Source organism: Chaetodon trifascialis, chromosome 1 (assembly GCF_039877785.1).
Source record: "Chaetodon trifascialis isolate fChaTrf1 chromosome 1, fChaTrf1.hap1, whole genome shotgun sequence".
Classification (NCBI taxonomy): domain Eukaryota; kingdom Metazoa; phylum Chordata; class Actinopteri; order Chaetodontiformes; family Chaetodontidae; genus Chaetodon; species Chaetodon trifascialis.
In genome coordinates, this window is record NC_092056.1 from 32,764,114 (window position 1) to 32,784,249 (window position 20,136).

The 20,136-nt window shown below is 43.9% G+C and overlaps 2 pseudogenes; both read right to left on the reverse strand.

Moving 5' to 3' along the window:
• Window positions 1-5,227: 5,227 nt before the first annotated feature.
• LOC139341336 (uncharacterized) lies at window positions 5,228-8,230 on the reverse strand (annotated as a pseudogene).
• A 1,624-nt stretch (window positions 8,231-9,854) lies between these two features.
• LOC139342113 (general transcription factor II-I repeat domain-containing protein 2B-like) lies at window positions 9,855-10,866 on the reverse strand (annotated as a pseudogene).
• Window positions 10,867-20,136: the final 9,270 nt, after the last annotated feature.

Sequence of the window (20,136 nt, forward strand, 5' to 3'; positions counted from 1 at the left end):
TCACTCAGGCTTCTCCCTGATGGACCATCAACCATCCTGGGACTTCTCTATCACCTGGCTGTTGATGTTGGTAGTTGCTATAGGAGATTAAGGTAATTTCTTCTCTGAGCTATAGTTAAGTCACATATGAACACACAAACATGACATACTATATGTTTGGATTCAGTATGACTTGCACGTTCAAATGTCCACCACAAATAGATGTCCAGAAATCCTTTTAGAAAAACAAAAAACAAAAAACATTCTCTTTACAAGTCCAGAACTTACCTGAGAATCATCAAGTTTTCTTCAGTGTCAGAGTAATTCAGTGACATTTGTGTGTACTGTACATCGATGGGCACATTGTAAACAAGAACTGCTAATAACTCTTTTGGCATACTTTTTTTTAGTGGTGCCAGTTTGTGAATTAGTCCGAAAAATCTGGGCCACACAGTGACTTTGAAAACCCCTGCTCAAGATCTGGGCCCGTATTTACAAAGCTTCTTAGAGTCCTCTAAGAGAGCTCCTCACTTAGCCTTAAAATTCCTAGCAAGGAATCTTAGCTTAAGAGTGATTCTCTGAGCAAGGAGGGTACAGAAACTTTTACCTTAGTGAGGAGGTGTGCTTGGCAATGTTGCTAGGCATGATACAGTCTTCTAAAAGCTGTGATTGGTTGTTACAAAAAGGGTGAAAGATTAAAAAAAAAAGAAAAGAAAAAAAAAGTAATGAATGGACAGTAAAATCAACCGATCATATAACTTGGACTGTATTAAGAAATGCGTAATCGTGACATTAATTTTATGTCACGATTTTATGTAACTCAGCAAAATTAAATTAATTGTGACGCAGCTTCAAAATGTTTGAACATAGGCTACTGTTAGCCTAATTCTTTTGTTGGAAGCCCAAGAACGGTCCGAAGCAATTTTCAGTTCACAGTCAAAGTATTTATTGAGGTCACATATAAAGCAATGCAGCGCTGGTCTCAGACTGACAGAGGTCCCACAAGATCTCCGCCAGGATGAGCACAGATTTCACACAGAAGTTCACATTTATCTTATTGGGTTTGACCAAACCCCGTACAATAAACAGACATGCGTTACAGAATGTAATTGGCCGTTTTCCAAGTAGTGGGCGTACCATGCTTTGTTCGTGCCTTATCCTTGACATGTAATAAACAATCTGTGTGTGTTGTTTAAGCGTGTATCTAAATGCAAGAGACGTCACTAACAGACAAGAGAGGAGAAAAGTGTCATCTGGCCTTCTGTTATCAAAACACGCTGTTATCTTACAACTCGAGGCTATGAAGGACATTCGTTCCAGAACATACAAGTGCAATAAAGATCATGGGATGAGCACACATGAGATCACTTTAAAGGACCAAACTGTTACAGTACCTCATTCACATGCTGATTATATTGATTTGCTTATTGTTATGTTTACTGTCCATGCTGTTAATTTTACTACTTAATGTATTTGATATGAATGGTGGACACAGACTCAGCTGTCAGCAATTCCTGTATTTGCTGGCGTCCTTATAAAAAGCGGTTTGATTTGGCAGAATGACCAAACAATGAACGAAATGGATAAAAAGAAAACAAGAAAGCCAAAATGGACACAAAAGCAGTGCCTGCAGTTGGCACAGCTCGTGGATGAAAATGAAACAGTATTAAGAGGGAAATTGGGTGCCGGGATCACAGCCCAAAGGAAGAGGCAGACTTGGGAGAGCATTGCCCAGCAGATCAATGCGTTGTTCCCTCTCCTTTTACGCACGAGCGATGAGTGTGAGAAGCGCTGGTACGTGCTGCAATCCCTGTCTGTTTAAGACATACATAGGGTTCTTAAACGTCCTCCTCCCTCCTCCTAACAGTTTTTCACCTTAGGAGTTTTCTTAAGGCCTAAGACGCTTTGTGAATAACTTTTATCTTACCAAGGGAAAATTCGAAGAAAAATCTTGAAAAAATCTTCTAAGAATGACGTCACTATTTTTAGCCTTAGGATGCTTTGTGAATACGGGCCCAGGTCTATATCTTGTCCTTTTATTAAACAAACTAAATAGCCTTAAGTTATTTATCTACAGGACGGCATGTCATGTCTGTCACTACATGGTCGCACATTTACAATTCTCCTTTGCTCCCCGGATCGGTGCGTGCGCGCGCGCAGGGACTCTCTCTCACTCACTCTCACACACACACACACACACACACACACACACACACACACACACACACACACACACACACACATATGTGCGCACCCACCCACCAGCAGGCAGAGAGCGCTTTTTCACTGAGTACATGAGGTCCATGATTTGATTTTATTTTCTATATAGTGCCAGATCACAACATAAGTCATTTGGGAATACCTTTCCTATAGAACAGGTCTATACCTTGTCCCTTTATTAAACAAACTCAATAGCATTATCTTATTTATCTCATAGGGCATGTCATTTCTGTCTCTACATGGTTGCACGTTTAATTCAATTTTTCAATTTTATTTGTATGGCGCCAAATCACAAGAGAAGTTGTCTCAGGACACTTTCCATACAGAGCTTTCCAGGCCGAGCTCTTTTATCTACAGTAACCTAACAATTCCCCCATGAGCAAGCACTTGGCGACAGCGGCAAGGAAAAACTTCCTTTTAACAGGCAGAAACCTCAGGCAGAACCAGACTCTGAGTGGGCAGCCATCTGCCTCAACCGATTGAGTCAGAGGGAGAGCAAGAGAGAGAGAGTGGGACAGACAGAGAGAGACAGACAGAAATGCAGTCAGAGAGAGAGAGAGAGAGAGAGAGAGAGACAGAGAGAGAGACAGACATGCAGTCACAGTAACAGTGACAGTGGATGTATTAACAGTAGTAGCAGTTGCAGTGGATGTCAGGCAGGGCCAAGGCAGGAGACGCAGCTGCAATCCACAATCCAGATTCAGCCACTGTTCATGGGAACCTGCAAGACGACCAAGCACAGAGACTCCGGGGAAGGAGCTAAGTTAGTAACACGCCGTGTTAGGACATGAAAGCGTGCAGATGGAGAGGGACAGAAGGACAGAGGAGCTCGGTGTATCTTTGGGGGTCCCCCGACAATCTAATCCTATAGCAGCATAACTAGGGGCTGGTCCAAGGCAAGCCTGAGCCAGCCCTAACTATAAGCTTTGTCAAAGAGGAAAGCTTTAAGCCTACTCTTAAATGTAGAGACAGTGTCTGCCTCCCGGACAAAGACTGGAAGATGGTTCCACAGGAGAGGAGTGACAGCTAAATGCTCTGCCTCCTGTTCTGCTTTTTGAGACTTTAGGAACCATAAGTAGGCCTAGGACTTATGAATCTGTAAGGCCCATAAGAAATGGCCTTACAGATACAGAGAGCATTAAGAGTGCATAATAAATTTACCTGCCTCTACCATGTAGAGACAGACATGACATGCCGTCCTGTAAAGATAAATAACTTAAGGCTATTTAGTTTGTTTAATAATAGGACAAGAATTCCTCGAAATCTAAGACATTAGCCTCTTGTGTCCAGGTGGGCGAGGGCTGAGTGAAGAACAGAGGAGACTGCATCAACAGTGGACCGGTTGGCCTGTAATGCAAACTGAAATGGGTCCAGGAGAGGGGGGAGGCTGGATCTTATTTGTTGCATGGCGAAACTTTCGAAGCACTTCATGATGGTGGAGGTCAGTGCAACAGAGCAGTAGAATTTCAGCACCCATGTAACTATTAGCATTTGAGTCTGAGCTCAAAAGAGCAGTCACAAAAATGAATTAAATCACTTTTGACATGCTAAACATTAAACACACCGATGAGAAAGTTGTTTTTCTCTTCTTGGCACTAGATTCACTGCAGACACACAGCAGCTGACAAAAAGAGACAGAGACAAACTTTCTTGTCATTCAGTAAACAGCAGGTGTACATGGAATGAAACTTCAATTGCAGCAGGCTCAGCACAGGGTAGAAAAAAAAAAGTGTGTGTGTGTACATATATGTATATATATGTACAGTATATGTATGTGTATAAATTAACAGTAGGTGGTGAAAATATTTACAATTATTGTAAAGAATGTTAAACTAAACAGCAGAATAATTTTGTAAAAATCAACAGTGTGTATAATAAACAGTAGAACATAGGTTAAGTTAAGGAATAGCAGCAGGGATATGCGGTAAGTGAAAAACAGTGAAAAACAAGCAGCACAAATATACAATTAAGTAATTTCAAAGTGCATAAGAGAAGAATGACCTGAGGTGACAACAGTGGTGCAAAGATGCTCATTTAGAGTTCAGCAGTCTGATGGCCCAAGGGAAAAAGCTGTTGCAGAACCTGGTGATCCTGCAACGAATGCTGCAGAACCTCTTTCCAGAAGCCAGCAGGGAGAACAGACCACGGTGGGGATGTCAAGAGTCCCTGATAATGTTAACAGCACGGGACATGCAACATTTAGGCAGTGCAAAAAGAGGAGATAAATATAGAGAAACATTAGCTTTTGTAGCTGGTAATTAGCCTTTTCAGCCACTGTCAGTATTCAATACAAACAAATTATTAGACTGTAAACCATTAATCAAACAAGTAACTAAGCTGTCAGACAACTCTGCCATACTTAAGCAGTTACCTAGTGTTTCTATGGTTTTGACAAAACGTTAAAAAAAAAAAAAGTGTGTGTGTGTGTGTGTGTGTGTGTGTGTGTGTGTGTGTGTGTGTGTGTGTGTATTTGAATTCCCCGTGGTCTCTGGGGAAAACATTCCAATCTCCCTTCAAGAAATTTGATGTATTAACAATTCCTTATGTGTCCACAAAAACACATCACTCCAGAAACACAAGATAAAAGGTATTATATATCAGCAGTCTTCTTGTCAATTTGGCATCAAAACAATCCACAAAGATAAACTGTAGTTCCATACAAACAGATTTTTTTCAACTTGTCACCATATTTTTTCATGATCAAAATATGAATTTCAGACAGCGTCTGTGTCCGGGGATCAGACTGTCAGGGAGGACACCATGGGGCGGACTCAGCTTACTTGATCATACCTGTGGCTGCATCGGATGGAACAGATGAGCTTCATGAGATCTCTACAATATACACGTTCTACAGTGGTATCACACACACACTAGCACACAAGAGCACATGTTCTTGAATACATCTTCCGATGCAACTGAACTCATCATCAGTAATGTAACCTGGTGTCATCGGGTGTTTCGGGTCTTTCAACATTATACACCCTCTTCCAGGCGACCTCACCACGGTTGATCAAACTGTGGTGTGTGTTCAGATGGCATTCGCTTGTCCCCATGGACCTTCTCTCCGGATTCAGAGCCATCTCGAGGCTTTCTCAGCTGCTTCGGTGATGTTCTTGATGGCTCTGCTCCTTGGTGTTCCTGTGATGCCCAGTACACTGAGAGCTTTGTGGAGTGAGTGGTCCACAAATCCCCTACAGCCTACCTCAATGGGCATGCACCTCGCCTTCCAGCCCTGCTGCCGACAGTTGATGACCAGCTGTTCATATTTGGTCCTCTTCCTTTCATGAGCCTCCCCCAAGCGGTCCTCCCATGGCACCGTCAGCTCCATGATGATGATGTTCTTGGTGCTCTCTGAGACGAGAAGTATATCTGGCCTCAGGGTGGTGCTGACAATGTGCTGCGGGAATCTCAGCTGCTTCTTCAAGTCCACTGTGAGCTGCCAATCTGGCGCCGTTGCCAAGATCCCTGCTGTCGCCTTCTTGTGACCTGCCCTCGGCTGCGCTCCTACCTTGACAAAAGCAATTGTGCTGGTGGTATTGTGCACTCGGCTGCAGCTGCTGATCCCCTTGCTGATAGCTTCTGCAATCGGTTTCAGCACCTGGTTATGGCGCCAGGTGTATCGGCCCTCGTTGAGAGCTTTTGGGCAGGAGCTCATTATATGTTCCGATGTTCCCCGTGCTGAGCACAGTGGGCAATTCGGGGTCTCGACCCTCCCCCAGGTGTACAGGTTCACCGGGCTAGGCAGGACAACGTACACTGCCCGGATCAGGAAGGTGATGCGATGTGGTTCAGCCTGCCAGAAGTCCGTCCATGTGACTTTCCGCTCCACGGCCTGCTCCCACCTTGTCTAGGCCCCTTGTTGCCTCAACCCAGCCCCTCTGCTAGATCTTCCTTCCTCCACTGCAGCCCTCACCTCCTCCTGAATCCACCTCCGCTTCTCCTTCCCTGTGCTCTCCTTCTGCCGAGATGTTGGGAACAGTCCCAAGCCTGCTCTACCATGGGCCACCACGCCCACCAAATCTTTGCGGCGCAGCCGGGACTCAGCATCCAGCACCGCAGCCTGGGCACTCCACTTCCTTCCTGTATTCACCACCACTCCAGCCTGGGCCACCTTTGGGTCTCTTGAGTCTCTGTACATCAGCACCTCTTGTGTCCGTGTGACCTTGAACTCTTCTTCCAGAGACTTCAGTGGCAACCGAAGCTTTGTGTTGTTGCCATAAAGGGGTTGCTGCTGAGGCATTTAGGCAAGCCCAACCATCTCCTGAGACAGCTGCTGACCTTTCTCTCCAAGTTCTCCACGGTGGACATGGAGACCTCGTAGACAAGTAGTGGCCATAGTATCCTTGACAGGATACCATACTGGTATATCCACGCTTGCACGCTTGCTAAACTTGCCTGGGAGTCCAGATTTGTCGATTGATTTTAGCCAGCTGTCCAGCTCCTTGCTGGTGGATTGAATAGATGAGGTGTCCCTGAGGCTGCTATCGAACACCTTGCCCAAGCTCTTCACTGGCTTCTTAGAGATGGTTGGTATTCGCTGACCTTCGATGTTGAATCAGAACCTGTCTGTGACCTTGCCCTTCTTCACCACTAGTGATCTAGACTTGGCTGGTTTGAAGCTCATACGAGCCCACTGGATCAGCTTCTCCAGCCCTTGCAGGATCCATCTGCTTCCTGGCACAGACTCCGTGGTGACTGTCAGGTCATCCATAAAGGCCCTGATCCAAGGCTGGCGTATCCCTGATTGGGTTCGGGGGCCCCAGCACTCTGGCTCAGCTGACTTCACAATCATGTTCATTGCCAGGGCGAACAAGATTACCAAGATGGTGCAGCCTGTGATTATCCCAACCTCCAGCTTGTGCCACTCTGATGTTACTCCTCCTGCTGCAACTCTCATCCTGAACTGGTCATAATAATCCAGGATCAGGCCTGCAACACGGTGTGGCACATGGTGTTTGGTCATGGTGGTCTTGACCAGTTTGTGGGGTATGGAGCCATACGTAGTGGCTAGGCCTAACCACAGCACTGTGAGGTCTCCCTTGTTCTCACCGGCTCCCCGGATGAGCTGTGTCACCACTCCAGTGTGTTCTAGGCACCCCGGCACTCCAGATATCCCTCCCTTTTGCACAGATGTATCTATGTAGTTGTTTTTGGAGAGGAAGTCGGACAGCCTTGCTACTACACTGAAGAAGATCTTTCCTTCCACGCACAGCAGTGAAATCATTCTGAACTGGTCGATCTCCTTTAATCCTCCTCTTTAGGGATCCAGACTCCTTTAGCACATCTCCACTGCTGTGCCACCTTCCCTCTCCTCCAGATGACTCTAAGGATCTTCCAGAGTCGCTTGAGCAGCAACGGGCAGTGCTTGTAGGCCTTGTAAGGAACACAACTTGGTCCAGGGACTGAGCTAGATCTTGCCTTCCTCACAATCTCCTGGACTTCCTTCAGAAGTGGTTCCCTGGTGTCAAAGTCCTCGACGGGAGGTGGTGGGTCTAAAAAGGATATCACACTGGCCGAGCTCCATCTGTCTGTTGGGGTCACTGTAAGTGTCCTGAAGATGCCGATCCAATTCCTCCTTAGTGCAGGCTAGGTTGCCACCTTGTTTCTGCCCTAACAGTGATTTGGTGAAGCCAAATGGATTGGCTATGAATGCAGCCCGCTTCCTAGCTCTCTCCTTCCGGTGCCTTCGATGCCATTCTGCTCTGCGCAGGGTCATCAGCCTCTTCCTCAAGATATCCCGCAACTCTGCTAAGGGGGGCCCCTGCTCCTCGTTAGCTTCCTTGTGCTGCCTCTTGAGGGACTTCAGCTCCTGACGGATCTTGTGGATCTTCACTGCCCTCTGGTTCGCAGTGTATGGTCTCTGTGCAGGTCTTTCCTCCTCTGCACCAAACCTCTCCAGAGCAAGACTGATGATGATAGTCGTCATTGCCTGCAGCCTTTTATCCATATCTCCCTTCACAGACGCTTCAAGCACCTTGTCGACATCCTCGTCAAACTGCTACCAAACTGTTGTCTTGCAGGCTTGTGGCCACTTGATTCAAACCTTCCCATGGGAGAGATTTGGAAGAGCCAGTTGCGCCACACAGAGGCTCTGGGCTCTAGGGGTTGCTTCCTGGCCCGGCTCCTCCTGCGTCTCATCAGATGTGACATCTGTGCACTGTGGTACATTGGCTCTCTCCAAACACCTTATCCTGGCCTGGTGAATCTTGAGGCCTCAGCTGTTTTTGCAGATTTTCCCGCATCTGCAAGTCGCGGTCGTAGTCGTTTCTCCGGTGTCGTTTGTCGTTGCCGTTTGGTCCGTCAGATTGGGGATCTCATCCTCTTCCCCTCTCAGGCTCCCCTGGGGGTGTTTTTCCATAGGTCGATCTGTAGCTTGATAATGGGATTCCTCCTCACGGAAGAAGCGGTCCAAACATCCATCCATCCATTTTCTATACCGCCTACCTTTTCGGGGTTGCGGGGGGGCTGGAGCCTATCCCAGCTGTCAACAGGCGAGAGGCGGGGTACACCCTGGACCAGTTGCCAGTCGATTGCAGGGCAACTTACAAGACAAACAACCATTCACACTCTCACCGTCTCTCCGCTTGAAGTCACCATTCTTGCCTGTGTAACAAAGTCCCACCCACAGCCCTCACTGATCGGCTACATGGCACAAGTGAGTCAGTGACAGCCAATCAATGCTGAAGCCTCTACATGCAGTGCCACAGACACGGAGAAGCAGATGACTGCTCCGGTGATCCAGCAGAGGCAAGGCAACAGAGTCAGTCGAAGTGGCAATAAAAACCCTCTATGATGAAGTTTTTAAAATACTACAACCTTATGATCAATTTCAGTGATAACATGCAAGCCCAGAGTTGACATTTCACCGACCTGCTTGTCTAATCACATCAAGCATACGACAGAAAAAAAAAAAGAAAAAAAAAAAAGACGTAACCAAGTGAACATGACCTGAAGCTCCTTACTTAATAAAAAAAAGACATAACGACATACCGGTAGGTAGACTATAGCAAGTATAAGGGAGGAAAACCTGCTGAATTTCGCTGTTTGGCTGTGGAGATGAAACTGTTCACAACTCTTATACCATGGTCTGGGTGAATACTCGATTCTGAATGGCTGCAGGGTGTCAGTTAAAAAGTGTTGTAGGACACCTATAAAAAAGTTCCGGTCAAATAGCCTGATTGTTCTAAATTATTGCGCTGGCTTATTTCTAAAAACGATTTAGGATAGACTTACTTGCTTGATACACATTTAATGATCAGAATGAATGGTGGATAATATTTCTTGCAATAAAAATGATTTAGGAAACTATCTGTGGACTTTGATTCTTTGAAACAAAATCTCGCACAATCCTCTGGACCAGGGGTGGGCAATTATTTTTTACATGGGGCCACATGAGAACAACAAAATATTATGGAGGGCCGGACCGAAAGGAACTAAAGTCTGCATAAAATTAATTGTGTTTCTTTATATAAAGCAGTAAATAGCATTGTTTTGATAAGTTGGTAAGACTGGTCAGAGTATATGTTATAATTCAGCAATGAAAAAGAGAGGTTCAGTAAGATACATCATATTAGAAAATAATGATGCCTACATTTGTAGTTAAATCACATTCATTCTCATCACTCATTCTGTGTTTTTCAGTTTTTTTTTCTTGTTCAGTGAGAGAAATCTAGTCTTTGTTGGTCTTTAACAAGTGCATCAAAGTCAGGTTGAATGTCTGAGGTGGAGATGCGAAGCACAGCTCACAGCTCACAGCTTCACATATGTAGGTAGAGCCAAAGAGAACAAACATCTTCTGAGCATGTCTCCTCATGTTTGGAAACTTATGTTGCTCAAGAGAAGAGTAGAATTTCAGCAGTGGTTGTGAGTTAAAGTGCTCTGCCAGTAGTGCATCAGACTGCAGGTCAATGAGTTCCAGCTGGACATCACTAGTTGCATCATCCACATAGCAGGTAAATGGAGAGGAAATCAAGTGCATTTCACTCTCCATTGTTCTGAGATCTTTAAATCACCTTGAAAACTCACCATGCAGTGCTCCTAACAGAGATGAGCACCTGCAGAGGTTATCATCTGATGGTGTGACCTCTTTCAGGGTTTACATGTGAGTGAGATTGTTGCTCTCCCGTTGCCTCGAAAGAAACTGTAACTTCGTCATGAAAGCCTTCATCAGGTTGTGCATTTCATGGACGAAAAGGCCCTTGCCTTGCAGTTTGGTGTTCAGTGCAGTCATCAGTGCAGTCACATCAGCAAATGGAAAACAGCAAATGCAAAATCTGCCATCAACTTCTCATCTGAGAGCTCTGGGACGTCTTTGCCTTTCTTCTCACAAAACTCTTGGATCTCTGCTTTCAGATCCCAGAATCTTTTTAGCACTTCGCCCAGGCTGAGCCATCAGACAGCTGTAGGATAGCTGATGTCAGTCTCGTGCTCCTCTAAAAGTGCAACAAACTGCCTGTGATTCAATGTTCGTGCCCTGATGAAATTTACTATTTTAGTTACAACATCAATCACTTTGTCAATTTTAAGCACTGACTTGCACAACACATGCTGATGTAAAATACAATGCAAAAATACCACTTTCTGATCTGCGTTGATTTCAGTCACTTCATCTTGCATACGTTTCAACAGCCCAACTTTTTTCCCTGTTAGATTTGGACAACAGTCCATTGTGACACCCTTCAGTCTGTCCCATTTCAGTCCCAGTGTGTCCATGCATGCATTTACCCCAGTGAACAGATTGCTCCCCGTCGTTATACCTTTCATTGAGCACATTGCTGCCAGCTCCTCCGTAATCTTGAAGTATATTTTCCCACGGACGAATACAAGTAACTGGGCTGTGTCATGGACATAACAGCTCTATTCAAAGCCAAGGAGAAAAAGTAAAAATTTGCAACTTCATGTTGCAGCTGAAGCTTCAAATTTCCCGCAATGTCTTCGATCCTTCTTGCCACGGTGCGCCTGGACAGCGGGACTTGCTCAAATGCTGTTTTTTTTCAGGACATTAGTGCTGCAGAGTCCACCAAGCACTCTTTTACAAACTCTCCCTCTGAGAATGGCTTACTGTTTTTAGCGATTTTGTGGGATATTACAAAGCTGGTCCTGGTTGCTGCATCCCTGGATGTGTAAAGCTTGGTAAAAAAAATAAAAAAAACCCTTGTTGCTTTTGTAGCTTAGCTACCAAATCCTCCGATATCCGTGCCATTTCAGCATCATTCAAGTTTTTATATTTCTCCAAATGTTTTATATTGTAATGTTGACTCAAATTGTAATCCTTGAACACAGCAATCTGGTCTCCGCAAACCAAACACACTGCTTTACCTCTGACTTCAGTAAATAAATACTTAGCAGTCCATGTCTTCTTGAAAACCCTGCATTCAGCATCTACCTTTATTTTTTTAGTCAACATTTTGGGGGTGAAAGTCATCTTGACGCCTGTAACCTGCTTGCAACAACATCAATTCAGTAACATGCATCACTTACATACCTTACGTACCTATGTGCGACGTAAAAAAACACAACTTCACAATAAAAGCAATGCACATTCAATCCATGCATTAGGTAAAATAAGAAAATACATTTATTTTGTAATTTCTTATAAACCTTACGCAGGCTGGTCAGAGTCAACCAAAGGGCCGCATGCGGCCCGCGGGCCATAAAATGCCCAGGTCTGCTCTGGACACACACAAGCAGTAAGAGGTGCACTTGCCCTCTGAAATGATACTTTGTATCACGTAACATAACGTTAAGCAATCAATTAAGCAACCGGTTCACGCCTCCGCGTCGTCCATTCATTTCTGATAATGGACACCTCGTCAAAGATATGAAAACTGTGGTGCTGGCATGTCTCCTGCTAGTGAATTGGGAGTACTAACCCAAATTTCAGAACAGTTCTGTTCAGTTTATTTTGTTGATGTTTCAAAAATTCAGGGAGCTATTTTATTTATTTATTTATTTATTTATTTATTTATTTATTTATTCATTCATTCATTCATTCATTCATTCATTCATTCATTCATTCATTTATTCATTTGAGAGAGTTTTAAGAAATGTTGCTGGAAGGCCCCTGCACTTTTTGTTTTAAAAATAATTAAATTTACAGGCATTTCAATGAAGATTTTGTGTTTGTGTTATTTTACAAAAAATTAAGGTCTTTTTTTTCAATGTACACAAAACAAACAAACAAACAAACAGTATACTGTATTCATTCTAATCCCAGGTGTGTTACTCTAAATTTTGACACCAAAATTTAAATTTTCGCTGCAAACGAATATCGGTTCTAATTATCGGTTATCGGTTTCACTTGATTATTAATAATCGGTATCGGTTTCGGCCCTGAAAAATCCATATCGGTCGATCTCTAGTATGGTATGGTACTGTAACATGATTTCCACATGTGCTCCATATGTTGCAACATGGTAAAGTGCTATATGCGCTCCACATGTTACCACATATTAACAACATGTGGAAACACATTTTCCAATTGTGCTCTATATGGTACCACATGTTACAACATGTCACATGTTCGAACAGGACACTCAGTGTGCCTCTGTGGGAAAATCACCTTTAAAGTATTAGTCAGCAGCTCATCACGCATCAGCGCGTTCGGCACATGTAATGGTCACTCACACTGACTGTATGTATAAAGGTAAAACAGGGATGCAAACTAATCAATTAATGTCGCTGTGCCAACCAGAAACATCCGTGGCATCCTACAGAGCATATATACTGCATCTATCTCAGAGCACTCAAGAGACAGAGAGAGACAGACACATGGAAAAAATGTAAGTGATGATCGTTGTCCGCTATTACCCACGTCATTTCATTCCAAACACAAATGTAATAGTAATGTAATGGTAATAATAGTAATAATAGTAATGCTTAACGTTATATACAAAGATGGAGTACATCATTGCTTTGAGGAGGAGGAGGAGGCCGAGGATTTACCATCTAAGGATCTCATATTAGACATGAGTGATGTCAGTCTCTTCCTGGGAGAAGTCTGGGCGTCGCACACTTTCCTGTACGGGCTCAGTCATCCTCGAAACGTGCCATGCGCCTTGCCAGCAGCATTTTTAAAGATGAGGCGAGGACTTGGTGTGATTGGTGAAAATTTGACTCAACTGTGTCAAACCCACTCCACGCCTTCTCCCCTCCCTCCTTCTGAGTTGCGCCACTGGGTGGGACTGAGATGAGAAGGGGGAGTAGCCACACTCCCGCCACACCCCAGCGGATTCCGGGCGGAATCGAAAATAGAGCCCAAGATGTCTGGCTGTAGAACATTTTCTCACATTCCTTCAGGGGAGCAAGAGACACAGACACCTCAACATCAAAGGTTGCCTTTTGCTCATGATGTTTCTCATGGAGATGCTAATTCTTTCCTGATAGTCCATGGGAGATACGGACAATAAAACTGTCTGGGTGAGGGGTGCCAGGTCCCAGAGGAACTTACAAAATCAGATAATGCTGATGGGTTGTAATTAGACATTCCTGAAGCAAACTGTTTTGTATGTGTGTGTGCCTTCTTTCGAATACACCAGGATAACTGAATCTCTATGTTTGATTTAACTTTGGATTTTCTTACAGTGTTTCTAGCTTGTAAAATGACAACGCTGTGATTTTAACTTTCCTACAAAGTTTGTCTGAGTTTCTACCATGAAACCATGCTGCCATCTAGAGGTTTGTAGCAGTTAGCTACACACAATAGTGTGTGGGGCAAATATAGCCTGCCTTTCTTTATTTCTTTGTTAGGTTGTGTTAGTTATACCCTGAGTCATCATATATATTAGGATGAGTATTAGAAATTGTTATCATGATTATTGTTGAATGTCGGCATCTACTCATAAGAATTGTCTAATGCATGTTGTGAACAATGTTAGAATGCCATTGAAAGTTAATCATTCAAAATATATGTGATTGACCATAGTGAGAAGCAGATCAGCCCCTCGTATGAATTATTAATTAATTCCCACTCTATAAGGTGAAATCACGTCGCACCGCCACGAACCATCCCACATGCGCAACGGCCTATTGATTAGACACATTCTGGAGCAGTTAATACCGTCTGCAGCATGCAGCGGACGCTCAGATTTTGCCTTCTTCTAGTATAGCTCTCTTCTCAGGTTGCTTCGTTTTGAGTCTTAATTTTTCCATTCCTCTTGCAGTTGTTTTCCGCTGAGTTGGAGAACAGGTACGACATCCTGAGCCTGCAAGATTTCCCTCCCATGGGAGCGTGTTCCAGCTCGCCTCCGGGACCTGTCCACCCAGCTGGTCGTGGCTCTCGCCAGCACAGCAGCCGGGATCCGCGTGTCCAGCCTGGCCCCTCTTCTCCATCTCGGCCAGGAGCAACCGCGGGCCGGCGCCACCAACCCTGGGTCTCGCCCCGCCATCGGCGCACCTCCAGGCAGCCCGTGGAGCAGCGCAACCCCTCTGTGCTGGTCGTCGGAACCTCGATGGTCAGACACGTGTCGGTACGTGATGGTCGGACCTTCTGCCGCCCCGGAGCCCGCGTCAAGGAGCTTGAGTCCTCTGCCCTCCAGCTGTGTGCTCAGCACAGCTCAGCCTCCATGCTGGTCCTGGAGGCCGGCATCAATGATCTCAGAGACCAGAAATCCGAGATCCTCAAGCGGGATTTCAGGTCCATGGTGGACCGCATGCTGGACACAGGGAAGCGACTGGTTATTTCCGGCCCGCTTCCCCCGCCACGCTATGGTGACGTCACCACCAGTCGCCTCCGCCAGCTGCACCTGTGGCTAAAGGGATTCTGCCTGGGAAAAAGTATTCCATATGTGGATAATTTTATCGCTTTTTTAAACAGACCCCACCTTTTTAAAATAGACGGCCTACACCCAAACCAGGAGGGGTCACGGCTTTTATCAGTAAACATTGACTTGACAGTCCGGTCCTGCACCACAATCACCTCCTGACTCACTACACCCATACACACGCTCTCTGCACCTCACCCACACTCACCTTCACCCACCCCCACCTACATCATACACGCCCCTCCCTTACTGACCCCAGTGGCACAGGACAATATTTACACAATCAAAACCATAATTTCACACAGACATAGGAAACCCAGGACTACTTTTAGATCAAACTGTGTTTTTAACATTCCACTGGAAAGACGTGATGAGCGCAAGTTCAGCACAGATGTTAAAATGGCTGTGCTGAACGTGCGCTCTCTTTTAAACAAATCTTTTATTATAAATGACATAATTTTAGATAATAACCTGGACAGCATTCTCCTTACGGAGACGTGGCTTGGCACTGACGCACCTGTTGTTCTCACTGAGGCTTCCCCACCCAATTTTAACTTTTTATTTTCAACCAGGGGGTGCAAAAGAGGGGGCTGTACTGCTTCAATCACAAAAACCAACATGCACATGAATGAAGTCAATTTTAACAGCTACTCATCATTTGAATACCATGCCTTCGTTTTTAGCAGCCCACCGATCCTCTGTATAACTGTGTACCGACCACCCCAATATTCTACTTCTTTTATTAGTGAGTTTTCTGAGCTCTTATCAATTATTCATACCTCTTTTAACAGAATTTTAATATCCGGTGATTTTAATCTACACATGGACTTTCCCTCAGACTTAATGTCCAGAGAATTTTTAAACCTTTTACACTGCCTTGATTTTAAGCAACACGTGACGCAGCCGACCCACAGCAAGGGGCGCACCTTGGACGTCATTATATCTTATGGTCTGTCGGTTGGTGCGCCCTCTGTTGTGGACCTGGCTGTGTCTGACCACTTCTGTGTGTTTTTTACAATCACCAGTTTTAATCAGCGGGAGGCCCCTGTGAGAACAGTGAGGAAACGCTACCTAACTTCTGAAGTGGCTGCAAATTTTATCCAGATCTTACAGAGCACTCCTGCCGAAATTTTACCAGCACCCTGCGATTTTATCACTGACAACTTTAACAATAAAATAAAGTCAACAGTGGACTCAGTGGCTCCACTTGTTATCAAAACAATCAAAACAAGACCCACACCTCTGTGGAGAACTGAGGACATTAAAAACTCAAAAGGGAATGCAGGAGTGCTGAAAGGAGATGGAGGAAATCAAAGTTGACAGTTCACTATGAAATACTACGTCAACACCTCAAAATCTACAATAGCACAGTCAAACAAGCAAGAATCTCTCACTTCCAAAACCTAATCCATGACCATAAAAATAACCCCAAATTCTTATTCTCCACAATTGATCTTTTAACAAACAAAAATTTTAAAAGATCCTCCAAGACACCAGATAACGCCCTTTGCAAGGATTTTGCAGACAACTTCAGAAGAAAAATCAATGACATAAGATCCAGTCTTTTATCTCAACAGCTTTTAACACCTGGATCATTGCTTGGACCTGTGGAAACACTGGAGAGTTTTGCCCTGGTTGATGCAAGGACACTGAGTCGAGTTTTCTCCCAGGTAAAGCCCACAACCTGCCTTTTAGACCCAATTCCCACACCGTTTTTTAAAACACTCTATGGATTCTTTGAGGAACAGCTGCTGTATTTGGTCAATTGCTCTCTCCAGACGGGTGTCTTCCCCACCTCCTTTAAAGCGGTGGTGAAGCCCCTTCTGAAGAAGAGTGATTTAGACCCCAATGTTTTAAATAACTACCGGCCTGTATCCCACCTACCATTTTTAAGTAAAATTTTAGAAAAACTTGCTTTTTATCAAGTAAATGAATTTTTACACTCGAAACATATTTTAGAGACTCATCAGTCTGGTTTTAGGATGAACCACAGTACAGAGACAGCACTTTTAAAGATTTTAAACGACATCAGGTGTAATTTAGATAATCATAAACTCACAGTCTTGGTTCTACTGGATCTAACCGCCGCCTTCGATACAGCAGACCATCACATTTTATTAAATAGACTGAGGAACCTGGTCGGCCTCTCTGGTACTGTTTTTAACTGGTTCACATCCTACCTCACTGATCGAAGTTTAGTATGGATACATGTTCCTCAGGAACCCATAAGATAAAGTGTGGGGTTCCCCAAGGTTCAATTTTAGGTCCAACTCTTTTTAACCTTTACATGCTGCCCCTTGGGGACGTCATCAGGAGGCACGGCATCAACTTCCATAGTTATGCTGATGATACGCAACTGTACATCGCCGTGTCTCCTGATGACACAGGGCCAATTGATGCCCTTTTTAACTGTATTTTAGACATCAAGTCATGGATGGCAGCAAACTTCCTACAGCTCAACCAGGACAAAACAGAGGTTTTAGTCATTGGTCCTGAAGGCCAGAGAGAGAAACTTTTACCAAACTTACAGGATTTTAAACCCTCAAAATCAGTAAAAAATCTGGGCGTGATTTTTGACTCTGATCTCACTTTTATTCCACACATCAAAAACATAACAAAGATAGGTTTTTACCATCTCAAGAATATAGCCTGCCAGAGCTGCAGTCCTACACGCTTCTCTGCGCCTCCATTAGAGCAGTTACCGACCCAACACTCCATAGAGACTGTGTCTGCCCCCCAACCACGTAAACTAAGTAAACCAAAAGTACAGAGAAGAGGAGTTAAACATAAGAATCTAATTAAAATTAGAACAACCTCTGCAATAGTACAACAAGATAGGAGAATTAAATGTGGACTCCTTAACATCAGATCTCTGTCCTCTAAAGCTGTTCTAGTAAATGAGTTAATATCAGACCATAATGTTGATTTATTTTGTCTGACTGAAACCTGGCTGTGTCCTGAAGAGTATGTGAGCCTAAATGAAGCTACTCCTCCGAGCCATATTAATACCCACATTCCTCGAGGCAGCGGCAGAGGAGGTGGAGTTGCAGCCATTTTTGACTCAAGCCTTTTGATCAACCCTAAACCTAAACTCAACTATAACTCATTTGAAAGCCTTGTTCTCACTCTTTCTCATGAGAAATGGAAAACAGTGCAGCCACTTTTATTTGTTGTAGTATACCGCTCTCCTGGTCTTTACTCCGAATTTATAGCTGAGTTCTCGGAGTTTCTATCAAGTTTAGTTCTTGAAGCAGATAAAGTAATTATTGTAGGTGACTTTAATGTACATGTCGACGTTGATAATGACAGCCTTAGCACTGCGTTTATCTCAGTATTAGACTCAGTTGGCTTCCGCCAGAATGTACATGAACCGACTCACTGTTTTAACCACACCCTCGACCTTGTTCTGACATATGGCATTGAAATTGAAGACTTAATAGTCTCCTCACAGAATCCTCTTTTATCAGACCATCATTTAATAACTTTCAAATTCATATTACCAGACTACCAGCCAGTAGGCAAAAATTCTTATACCAGACTCCTGTCTGATAGTGCTGTAGCTAAATTTAAGGATATGATCCCATCAGCATTTAATTCAATGCCATGTCTCAATACAACAGAGGAGTCTTATGCTAACGTTAGTCCCTCCCAGATTGACTTCCTGGTTGATAGTGCTACAGGATCGTTGCGTATGACACTTGACTCTGTTGCTCCCCTAAAAAAGAAGAAAATTAAACAGAGGAGGTTAGCTCCATGGTATACTCCTCAAACCCGCAAATTAAAGCAAACTTCACGGAAAATAGAAAGGAAATGGCGTTCTACCAATTTGGAAGAATTTCGGTCCGCCTGGCAAGACAGTCTTAAAATATACAGGAAAGCCCTCCGCAGTGCCAGGGCAGCCTATTACTCTGCACTAATAGAGGAAAATAAGAACAATCCCAGGTTTCTCTTCAGCACTGTAGCCAGGCTGACAGAGAGCCATAATTCTGTTGAACCATGTATTCCTTTAGCTCTGAACAGTAATGACTTCATGAGCTTCTTTAATGATAAAATTCTAACTATTAGAGACAGAATTCATCGACTCCTGCCGTTAACAGGTACTGTTTTGTCTTCAAACACAGAAATCGTAGAAACTGTTACTCAGTCTGTCGCAGTTTTAGACTGTTTTACTCCTGTTGACCTTCACCAACTAATTTCAATAATTTCATCATCAAAATCATCTACCTGTATTTTAGATCCTATCCCGACTAAGCTGTTTAAAGAAGTATTACCTCTAATTGACTCTTCAGTTTTAGACATGATCAATCTCTCTTTATCAACAGGCTACGTACCACAGTCTTTTAAAGTAGCTGTGATAAAACTTTTTAGTTTTAGCCAACTATAGACCGATATCCAACCTTCCCTTTCTCTCAAAAACTCTTGAGAAAGCAGTTGCCAATCAGCTGTGCGACTTTCTAAACAATAATAGTTTATTCGAGGATTTCCAGTCAGGATTTAGAGTGCATCATAACACAGAGACAGCACTGGTTAAAGTTACAAATGACCTTCTAATTGCATCTGATTTGTCTCTGTACTAGTCTTATTGGATCTTAGTGCTGCATTTGACACCATTGACCATGGCATCCTATTGCAGACACTGGAACATTTCATTGGCATTAAGGGAACTGCGCTAAGCTGGTTTAAATCCTACTTGTCAGATCGCTCTCAGTTTGTACGCGTTAATGACGACTCCTCTGTGCTCACTTAAGTCAGCTATGGAATTCCACAGGGTTCTGTGCTTGGACCAATTCTATTCACCTTATATATGCTTCCTTTAGGTAAGATTATCAGGAAGCACTCAATAAATTTTCATTGCTATGCAGATGATACCCAGCTATATTTATCAATGAAACCGGAAGAAACCAGTCAGTTAACTAGACTACAAGCATGTCTTCATGACATAAAGACCTGGATGACCTGCAATTTTCTGATGCTAAACTCGGACAAAACTGAAGTTATAGTAGTAGGCCCTAAACATCTTAGAAAGTCACTTTCTGATGACATAGAAGCTATGGATGGCATTGCGCTGGCCTCCAGCACCACTGTAAAGAATCTGGGAGTCATCTTTGACCAAGACATGTCCTTTCACTCCCATGTAAAACAAATTTCAAGGACTGCCTTTTTTCACCTATGTAAT